General features: G+C 42.8%; 1 protein-coding gene across 1 annotated transcript in view; it reads right to left on the reverse strand.

The window, feature by feature from the left end:
- LOC124743676 (ankyrin-3-like) overlaps window positions 1-6,065 on the reverse strand; it is a 57,924-nt gene extending 51,859 nt beyond the window's left edge. The window contains exon 1 of the mRNA XM_047248853.1: window positions 5,979-6,065. The gene's annotated coding sequence lies outside the window, so the exon portion shown is untranslated. The remainder of the gene's footprint in view (window positions 1-5,978) is intronic.
- Between the last annotated feature and the right edge of the window lie 5,301 nt (window positions 6,066-11,366).

The raw sequence follows: 11,366 nt of genomic DNA on the forward strand, positions 1-11,366 counted from the left end.
GTTTCAAGCCACCCAGTATTATAGGTGTGTTGTGGGAGTATTATCGGCTTGTTTTGTCGCCACGTTTAATAGGGGCTACATGTCTGGGTGAGCATGGCCGGGGGAGGTTGAAATACATGGAAAAGGGGATGCTAGAGACAAGGGCAGATGGTGATGGATTGGGATAAAGAGGAATGGAAAGAGAGATGGAGCACCAAGAGATGAATAATGAGAACCTTATAGCGTGAAATCACGAGTTCAGTCGCAGATAGGATTGTAATTTTATTAGAAGCTGGTTGTAAGCAACTGTTTCAATAGTTATCGGTAGGCCTAGAATTATGAAATCAACTGCAGGTCCTCTGTCGATAGCAGTAATTACTTTGTGTGAACAAAAATCCACTAGCGTTCCATAAGAAAGATATTTTCCGAGTCAGTGCTGTCAATGTGCCAATAATTCAAGGTACTTTATAAAGTTGGAACAGCCCGTATGCTCCTAAATCATACTGACTATAATGTCTGTGATATATGTGTACAGTTTAGATGACCAGTTGTATGTCACTGTCCCCACAGTTTCACTTGCGAACCTGTATGGCACATATATTGTATACATCTCTGCCTACTCACTGTCTTCACCCATCTCCACTTCACCCCTCTGTCTGTCCATCTAATACTATGCTCTCATCATTTTCCATCTTACCAATACTCATCTACACTATTCATTTGGCTCCTGCATCCCCCCATCTCATTCTCCCTCTATCTCTGATTATCTCCTCCATTTTCTCTCTCTACATCTCCTCCTCCCCTCTCTCACACTGTCCATATTCTCCACCCCTTCTCTCCATTTTCTCCTTCCCCTTTTCTCACTGTACATATCCACCACCCCACTTTGTCAACAGCCTCTCCTCACTCTCCCTCTCCATCTCTTCCTGCCCCCAGTCTGTTATTCCATTTAAATCAGCCCCCACTCTATATCCATTTCCTCTTGCACCCTCTCCCTTCGCATCTTCCATCCTTCCCTGTCCATATCCTCCTGGCCTCTTTCTCTTATCCATCTCCTTCTGCCACCATTTCTCTTTCCATCATCACCTACACCTCTCTACCTTTCTGTCCTCATCTCCCTCTTCTCCAAACCCATCTCTTCTTCGCTGACCATTGTGGCCGAGCGGTTCTAGGCACTCCATTCTGGAACTACAGGGCTGCTTCGGTCGCAGGTTCGTATCCTGCCTTGGTCATGGATGTGTATGATGTCCTTAGGTTAGTTTGGTTTAAGTAGTTCTATGTCTAAGGGACTGATGACCTCAGATGTTAAGTCCCATACTGCTTAGAGCCATTTTTAACCAACTCTTCTTCCCCATCTTTGTTCCTCTCCTCCTGCCCATCTCTCCCACCTATCTACTGTAGTCCCCTCTCCTCATTCATCTTCTACTCCCAGCCTATCAGTGTTCATTTCCTCCCACACCCATCTCCCTTTATGTTTTCTATTGCCCCTCCTCTCTCGGTCCATCACCTCCTATCATCTCCCCCTGCCTCCACTTACCCTGTCCATCATTTCCTGGTCCCTACCTCAGTCTATCACCTCCTCTATCTACTTCAACATTCCTCAGCCATGCCCACTCACAAATGTAGCCCCCACTAAACATGTCGATAAAGCAGGCTGATAATATTCCCACCACATACGTATTGTGAAGTGCAGCTTACACATCAGGGGCTTGAAACCAATCACTGCTCCTGTCAAATAAGTTGTCATGCAAAGAAGATCGATAAAGCAGGTCGGTTCTACTTGAACCCAACACACTATCGTTCAGTACAGCCTACCCACTGTCAAACCATTTCGTACTCTCGGTTAGTAGGCTTCACAGTAAAGCAGGTTCCTAAGGCCAGCCACTACTACTTAAACACAACTTGCCTATTATACGGCTCAGCCAATATGGCATGGGCTGACAAAATACGATATTGTCCCTATTCCCACTCCTGTCGAGCTGGAAGGCTACAAGACAAGCAGTGATGATGCTCGTACAGTCATGTAGTTTGTTTGTTTGCCATGTTTCGGTGAAATGGGTCCAGTGATTTAATGGGAGATCATAGACATACACTACGTGAACAAAGGTATCGGGACACCCCCATAAACACATGTTTTTCATATTATGTAAATTGTTCTGCTACCTACTGCCAGGAACTCCATATGACCGACCTCTGTAGTCATTAGTCACCGTGAGATAGCAGAATGGGCGCTCTGCGAAACTCATAGACTTCGAATGTGGCCCGGTCATTGGGTGTCACATGTGTCATATGCCTGCACGCAAGATGTCCACAATCCTAAATATCACTAGGTCCACTGTTTCCAATGTGATACAGCACAAAAGCGTACAGGCCGATTTCTTCTGTTGACTGACAGAGAGCGCGTAGAGTTGAAGAGGGTCGTAATGTATAATAAACAGAAATCTTCCCAGATCTTCATACAGGAATTTCAAACTGCAGTACGATCCACTGCAAGTACTATGACTTAGGTGGGCGGTGAGAAAACTTGGGTTTCGTGGTCGAGCGGCTGCTCATAAGCCACACATCACACCGGTAAATGTCTAACGACGCCTCGCTTGGTGTAAGGTGTGTAAACGTTGGAAGATTGAACAGTGGAAAAACGTTGTGTGGAGTGACACTCAAAGTAGATAATGTGGAGATCAGATGTGAGGGTCTGGGTGTGGCAAATTCCTAGTGAACGTCATCTGCCGGCGTGTGTAGTGCCGACAGTAAAATTCTGAGGCGGTGGTGTTATGGTGTGGTCTTGTTTTTCATAGAGGGGGCTGCACCCCTTGTTGTTTTGCGTGGCACTACCACAGCACAGGCCTATATTTATATTTTAAGCATCTCATTGCTTCTCGCTGTTGAAGAGCAATTCGGTAATGGCGACTGCATCTTTCAGCAAGATCGAGCCCCTGTTCATAATGCACTGCCAGTGGCGGAGAGATTAAACGACAATAACATCCCTGTAACGAACTGGCCTACACAGATTCCTGACCTGAATCCTATAGAACACCTTAGCTATGTTTTGGAACGCCGTGGCAGGCCTCACCTACCGACATCGATACCTCTCCTCAGTGCATCACTCCATGAAGAATTGTCTGCCATTCCCAAGAAACCTTCCAGCACCTGATTCAACGTATGTCTGCAGGAGGGTTAGCTGTCATCAAGGCTAAAGGTGGGCCAGCACCATATTGAATTCCAGCATTACAGATGGAGAGGCCACGAACTTGTATGTTATTTTCAGCCAGGTGTCCAGACACTTTTAATCACATTTTACGTTTTGTACAGCAGAATGTCTTCAATATTGCGAGTGTCACATTCACTGCAGTGCATAACGTCTTTGCAGAGAAGTCTGGTGCGCTCTCCCGAGTCCATTAGGCATCTACGGGGGGCAAAACCTTCCTCAGATGCAGCAGGTATCCTGGCGAGAAGAGGTCCAACGTCAGAAACTGGTGGCACATACCCGGGGACTTTGATATGAAGCCTCCTCCCGCACCGTTGTCAAGCTTTAATGACGTCCGACGTTCGAAAACAAAACTCAAGAATTTGCATGTTGGGTCAGTTATCAATACTGAGTGTCTCAAGCTGGGCCACATCGCAAATACATCTTCCATACAGGGTGATTCACGAAGATATGTAAATATTTTAATATGTCGTTCTATATGGAACAATATAGAAAAAAAGGTCTTATAAACATAGGTCCGCAATTGTTCAGTTAAGGAGTTACGGGTAATAAAAGGTTTTACCAGAAATTTAGCAACTTCGATATTATGAAGATATCGCACAACTTTAAGAGGTTAAAGTAAAACACGATTTCGACTTATTTTGTTATTACTGGTGTGCTGAATATAATAAAACATGTCCCAGACGTGTATCTGCAGTGTATCGTCCAGAGAAGGAAAGGTTGTAATACAAGTAAATTTGTTTATTTTTCATTAAGAATGTAGAAACGTGTGTGTCATTGTTGGCTACCTTTAGTGAGTTGTTGCAGACGTTCCCTAACCTTGAAACGAGTTAGTTTTCTGTACTGTTCAGTGAAAGAACACAATAAGAACAGTGTATTTAAGTAAAACCACATAGTAACTGTTGTAGTTTGTAGATTATTTATGAAATAGGAATGCCTTTCAAATTTACGACGTAGGAATACGCCACTATGGTGTTCATTTATGGAAAATGTTATGGCAATGATACAGCTGAAATTAACGAATATGGCGTACGTTATTCAACTCGATGGCTTTCAAATGGACGAATCATTAGTGGAGCATTTCGATGTTACGGGAGACATGTTCTCTACCTAGCTTTCATAATCAGTACGAGAGCTCGATACGTCAAGACGATTATGAGGATATTATGGATGCTGTTCAACTTAGCCTGTGTACAGTACACGGCGTATCTCTCAACTATTAGGCATTTCACAATGTAAGATATGGTGTACAATGAAGTAAAATAATGTGTGTCTCTGCCATAAACAAAAAGTGCATCAGTTATCCGGGAGATCCAGCCCTCCGCTTGGAGTTGTGCAACTGGTTAAAAACTAATTGACAGTTACACAAATACGTTTTATTTTCTGATGAGGCACAGTTTACTCGAGATGGTATAAACACTTTATTGGACCATTCATTTTCCCAGGACGTCTAACTGGCGGGTCGTACTTACAATTCCTTCAAGAAGAAATGCCCCACTTACTCGAAGATACTCTGCTTGCTACGCAAATTCAAATGTATTTTCAACATGACGGCGTGCCTCCACATTTCGCCAACGGAGTTACTGCACAATTAAATGAACATTTTTCCCAGAGATGGATTGGTGGTGGTGCTACACGTCTGTGGCCACCCAGATTTCCCGATATAACACCAACGGATTTTGTGTATGGGGATGGGTGAAAGATAATGATTATAATGACAAAATCAATACACGTGAGGCACGACTCGGTCGCATTATGAATGCAATAGAAGAAATTAAGAACAACCCTGTGAAACTGAAACGAGCAACAAAATCTGTACACGTGCAGCTAAATGCACTGAACTAGGTGGAGACGTTTTTGAACATTTACTGTGATTGTGATTGTATTGCGAAATTGTATGTACCTTGTACAAGTTTCTTAACAGTGAGCTTTCTTTTTTTTTCGGTTTAACACGAATTCACGTGTGCTGTGGTATACATAAAACCAGATTATGTGACACATTCATACGGTTTCAGATAACGCTTTTACCATAAATTTTCCAAAATTAAATTCTCTACACTTCCGTTGAAAACTTTGTGCAGTTGTCTTGAATTTAAAGAACAAATTAGACCAGGTAGTTAATAAATTCAAAATTTTACGAAATTATGCCTTTGCTTCTCTGGATGTTCTGGAAAACTACTGTAGATACGCATATGGGACATGTTTTGCTAGATTCGCCAGACCAATAACAACAAAATAAATTTAAATCATGCTTTACTTTAACCATCTATATATTTGCGATGGCTTCATATTAGCGAAGTTGCTAAATTTCAGGCAAAATCTTTTACTACCCGTAACTCCGTAACTAAACATTAGCGGACCTATGAACTTTTTTCTTTAGTTTTAAACGTAGCGTAACATATTAAAGTATTTTCATATCTTCGTGAATAACCCTGTAAATTAGGCCTGTACAGCCGTATTCCAGCAGATCTCTACTACTTCTATTGTCTGATCTGACAAGTTTGTATCGAAAGTACAATGCTTTCGTGAATCTGTTTCGACGGCATACAACATATACCAATAATTAGTGGGGCTAGTGACGCCATTACGTAGACTACGCCGTAAGAATCAGTAGCTGCTGAAATGCGTAGATGACGTGAACTGATGACGGAATGCATATCAAGAGCTATTGCGCTATAGGTCGTAGGTACCGTTTTTGAGGGGGGTACCATTGAGAGCAGGAGACCGTCAAGTTGAGGAAAGTGATACGCTGAGCACTCCGCCACAGTGCTGGAAGAAACACGTAGAGACTTACCAGATGTGTGAGTTCTGCTCTGTGCCACTGCAGCCAGTGTAGTGGGCTGTCGCGAAGACAGCCTTTTATCCTTATCTTGGCCACTGCTGGACTCGGCTGACACCTCCCACCTACTGTATCCGCAGTCTGCCCTCTGCTCCACAACCCCTCCCCCTCTCACCCCCCCTCCCCCTCAAGCGTCGTCAAACTTTCCTGACATCCGACATTGGAAGCGTTGTTGCGCAACGCCTCGCAGCACTGACCTCAAGGGCACGTGATAACTATGGCAACCGCTCTGCTGCTCATTCTGACCTCGCGGCATCTTCCAAAACGACTCCGTGTTAACCAGGTACCTGCTCACATCAGAGCCCGTTCCAGCCCATTCCCTGAGAGGCACGCCCTGAGGATGCAAATACCGTCAACATTGCGTGTGCCCTTGACAGTGGCCTCCATTCGGCGACTAATGAAGTTCACGGATTTTGTATGATATACACCAAATGATGATTACATCTCTAGAGCTAGTTGTCGGTGATGGGCTGCGATCACACGCTGTCCCAGGAACTCACAGACTCGCATTTTTATGGGACTAAGATCCATTTATTTAGTGGGGCTATTAAGATGTGATCGCGTTCCTGAGCGTTTGTCAAGAGGGGGACGTGTCCATTCAGTCCTGTGAATGTGGCTGTTGGCATCTATCCAAACGGGAGTGTCTACAGCACGGTCAGCAGGAAGTGCAGAAGTAAGTGGTAAGGTGGTACAACACTACGCAGGGCACATGGGCTTCTGGAGTGGAATGCTGATCTCATTTGTGGACACAAGAATTTATTTTCAAAACGATAATTAAAACAGAGCACTGTTAACAACACAGTGTTTAATTAGGATTTGCAAATTGGGATGATCTACAGCGTTTATTCAATTGTATAAAACAATGAGAATAATTCAGAACATAATTTTAAAGAGAAACAACCACATGGCCATAACTTTAAATTCATAAAAAATTACTTTACACAAATATAACCGTATCATAACTACAGATCTGAGTTCACTAGTGACCTGTGAATATGAAAAATTACAATTTGTAAAAGGTATTTGGTCTCAAGAACAATACTCAAACAGCAAGGTCTCATAAATACGTGATTTAACTATTATGGGAAACGTTCTGGAATAGGATGTTATGATAGCCTGAAAGATTTACACATCAATCAGCACATTCTCGATGGCCGCGCGTGTGAATTCCGTGCTCGAGAGCTCAAGTGAGAACGACACGCAGGAGGACCTGCGCACGCCAAAAACGGCTTCTAGAACACACAGGCCCAGTATTAATACACTGTTCACCAAAATACTAAAACTAACAGCCGAGCACTGGATAGCTCCAAACGCAGGAGGAGATGTTAAACGTTGTAGTGTGTCAATTGCAGTTACTGTTAAAGCAATAGTTGATTACACAATCTCGACTGACGTCAAATTTCACTTGATAAATTTACAAACCACAACCAGTTCAAGATGATAATGATCCGACAATCCACACACAACCTTAAATACCAAAGCGTCGTTTGACGGTGCAAAGTTGAAACTGTTATAATTGAAAGCGACAAGGAAGTTGGCGATTCCGACTTAAATTGGTGGCTGAAGTTTTATACTGACAATAAACTTTGATTCATAAAACTGACCACTTAACGAATTAGCAACCGTAATAAAACAAGGAATCGTCAATTATCGGCCACACTCGTAAGGCAACGGAACCAGGGCAGTTAGATGGACTTGCAGTACCTAATATCCCGAACCCACGTCCAAGTGGTTTAAGGAATGACTAGCGAAAATCAAAGAGGCTACACCGAGCAATGACATTCTAAAGTTCTACAACAAATGGCTCACCATTTAAAGTTAGTCCAGGAGATCGCCGTTAACTTGCACGCCAGGTAAATTCCCGCGCTCTGCTCAGGATTCCAGACAGACCCAGCTCTCAAACAGAGCCTGTGTTGGCCGGTGGCTGCTTCTACATTCCAGTTGCGCTCGCCGCCACACCCAGGCGCCGGGGTGTCAGCGCGGTGCGTCCCCGCAGTACACGGAGCGCCGGCCGACTGCTCGCGGCGCCCCGCGCGCTGCCTCCTTCCCCCTGTCGCTGCCGCCTCTCCTCCAGAGCCGCGGCCGTCCTAATTAGAGGGCGCTGGCCAACCTGGACGCCGCAAAGTGCGTTACTTCGACAGGGAAACTATCCTGACAAGAGCATCGCAGGCAGGAAATCACGGCTCAGTAACGGCAACACCTGGACACCGAGATTGTACGAAAGTACACACGGTGGTCCACGTTCACGGTAACCTGAATGAACGGGCCTGAGTGACGGTACGCGAAACACCGCAAAAGCTGACTGAGCCGCTTCCACCGTGAACTGCAGCCTCCACACGTACCGGGCAGAACGCCTCGTTGCTTCTTCGGTGCACTCAGGGCCTCGCGTCATCTGACGAGGGAGCAGACCTGTGATACGTCGGGCCAAACGGCACACCTCCAGCCGGCCACTGACCTGTTCCCGTGCTGTCTGACACAGCTGAAGACCTGCAGTCTCGTGTGCTGCTGTCTACTAGCGCTAAATGTCCATTGTATACGGTTCTCTTAGCAAAGTTCACTCGCAAACTTGTCGAAATGGCCAGACACACAGTGACAGCAGCAATTAATAATAGGTTTGATGCCTGCTGTCATTAACGAGGTGTGACACTCGTCTTGCTTCTTACGATCACTGTCCCCACGTCGCATTACATGGAGGTGAACGTTAAGACACGTTGGGCAGTCCGCTTTGGTATACACTCAAATCAGCCACCTTTATTCAAGTTGTAGTCCTACCTCATTATACAACTTCCCTTGATTGTTTCTGATGAGGTCGTCAGTCTTTTAATTTCTGTATAACTACAGCAATCTATATCCATTTCAACGTACTTACTTTATTGAAGCCTCTGTCTCCTTCCACAACTCTTACCACCATTGACCACGTATCTTTCCACAATGAAATCGACAATTCATTATTGTATCAACACGTCTCCTATCAACCAGCTTCTTCCTTTACTCAAGTTGCGTCATAAATTTCCTTTCCCTCAATTCCGTTAAGTACTTCGTCACCTAATCAAATGAAAGTATATGGTTCCAGAGATCTCTTCAAGTCTGAAACATCTGTGTAATATATATATATATATATATATATATATATATATATATATATATATATATATATATGTATGTATATATGTATATATATATATATATATATATATATATATGTGTGTGTGTGTGTGTAGACTGGAGCGAGAAATGAAAATTCATACCAAGGCCGTGATCTGAACCTGCCTGGCCTGCACACTAGGCAGATGTGCTGGTTAGTACGGCACCCTGCTACAGTGGGTTTGCAGAACAGTGTGCACTACCCTTGCATGCCTCAATGTTCAATTAAAGTTCCCATTCCTACCAAACGGCCTCAGGTGTGAATATGGATTTGGTTTGGGGAGGGAGGTGCTCTAGGATAGTCTGTGGAGTTGTGCAAAGCCATTGTGCCAGCGTGGCGCAGTGGTTACTGCTTCTCCGTAGTGCGCAGGATCCTCATTTCAAATCCCTGCCTTGGTACAAATTTTTGTCTGTCTCTTCTATCTTCTTCATTTGTTATTCAGTCCATCGTACCTTCAACATTTTTTAAAATAGAACCATGCTGTAAAACCTTATATTCACTTCTTGTCTGATCTGCTAATCATCCACGATTTACTGCCAAACAAATATCTACATGTCATACTCCCTAACACTTAAACTGATATTACACCTTAACAAACACTTCTTCTTCAGTATAGCTATCCTTGCTATTGTCACTCTACACTGAATATCCTCTGCACTACAGTCTTCATCAGTTATTTTGCTCTCCAAACAGTATAAGACATCTATTACTTTTAGTGTCTCATTTCCTAATCGAATTACCATGGCACTGCCTCATGTAATTCTGCCACACTTAATTGTCGTTGATTACTAATCTCGATGTTCATCTTATAATATATCATCAAGTCACTATCCATTTATTCCAAGTGCTCTTCCAAGTCCTTCGCAAGCCTTATAACATTAGGATGTCGTAACCATACTTAAATGTTTTTATTTTTTTACCCTGAACTTTAATTACCTTCCAAAATATCTCCTGATTTTACTTCAAAGCTTGCTCCACGTACAGACTCAATAGAAGCGGCGATTCTTTTCAATCCTGTCTCTCTCCATTTTCGACACTTCTTGTTTCTGTACTTAATGTGAATAACCTTTCACTACGTACAGTCTAGCGTTAAAAGGTTTTTTGGGCTTTTCACATTTAACCAAATATAACATTGATGTTGATAATTCATGGCAATGTTTGCCGACAAGATAAAGAATGCAACCTTTTAACACTAGATTGCGTACTCACGGCAGTTCTCCTTGGCCGTTTCTTGGTACGACTTGGAAAAAGAGAAAAATTAATGAATGATCGATGATGCGTCGGTTCTCGATTGTGTTTGGGAGACGTACGGATTGATTGCGTGAAAATAATTTCTCAAATGACCTCTTAACCCGGATTGCTTTCACGCAATCAGACTCTTCAATGAAATTACCTAAGGGACCTATTTGAATAATAAAAAAAATTGGAAATGAATGCAAAACAGTGAAATTTGGTAAAAAAAAAAGTTGTCAGATCGTAAATTGAACACGTTAATGGTCTCCCAAATATAATCGACACACCGCGATAAAGAGCGAACCTGTAACAAAGTTCATTTAAACATAAACATTATTTGTGGTTAATTTAAAGAAAAGAATAAGCATAGATTTTCTGTACAGTGGAGGAAAAGTATATTCTCAAAGAAGAAAGGCGTTAAACTATAAACATTACCAAATTTACAATGAATACAAAACTTACATTTTTATGTTTTTCTCATACATGGAGCAGTCCAACAATCGCTGCTTTTGTATGTGTGATATTTTGTAAAAATTAAATGTCCTGGCGTGCGCGTAAGTATTTTTTATCGTCACTAGGTTTACAAAAGCGTTTTCTTTCTTGATGATAACGTGGTTTTTCACACTAAATGAAATATAACTTGTAGCGGTGCTACACAACACGTCTTAACAAGTCGGCAACCAAACATCAAAGGTAATGAAGTACATGTTAACATATCGGCGACCAGAAGTACAACCAACTACAAAGACTCTAGAATTTTCCTAACAAATGATAAATTGTTCTTTCTTCTGTTTCGCAGCTTCTTGCTATCAAGCGCTGCGGCAATGATTTTAAATATCTGCGCCCAGCGAGTCATAGTATTTAAAAGTACCTTTTAAACGCTGGCCGCGCGTCTTGGTGTAGGCGAACGTTATAAACAGATTTCGTTTTTCTTTTTTTTTTTTTTTTTACTCTCGTGTTGTCAT

The sequence above is a fragment of the Schistocerca piceifrons genome, unplaced genomic scaffold, assembly GCF_021461385.2.
Source record: "Schistocerca piceifrons isolate TAMUIC-IGC-003096 unplaced genomic scaffold, iqSchPice1.1 HiC_scaffold_2510, whole genome shotgun sequence".
Classification (NCBI taxonomy): Eukaryota; Metazoa; Arthropoda; class Insecta; order Orthoptera; family Acrididae; genus Schistocerca; species Schistocerca piceifrons.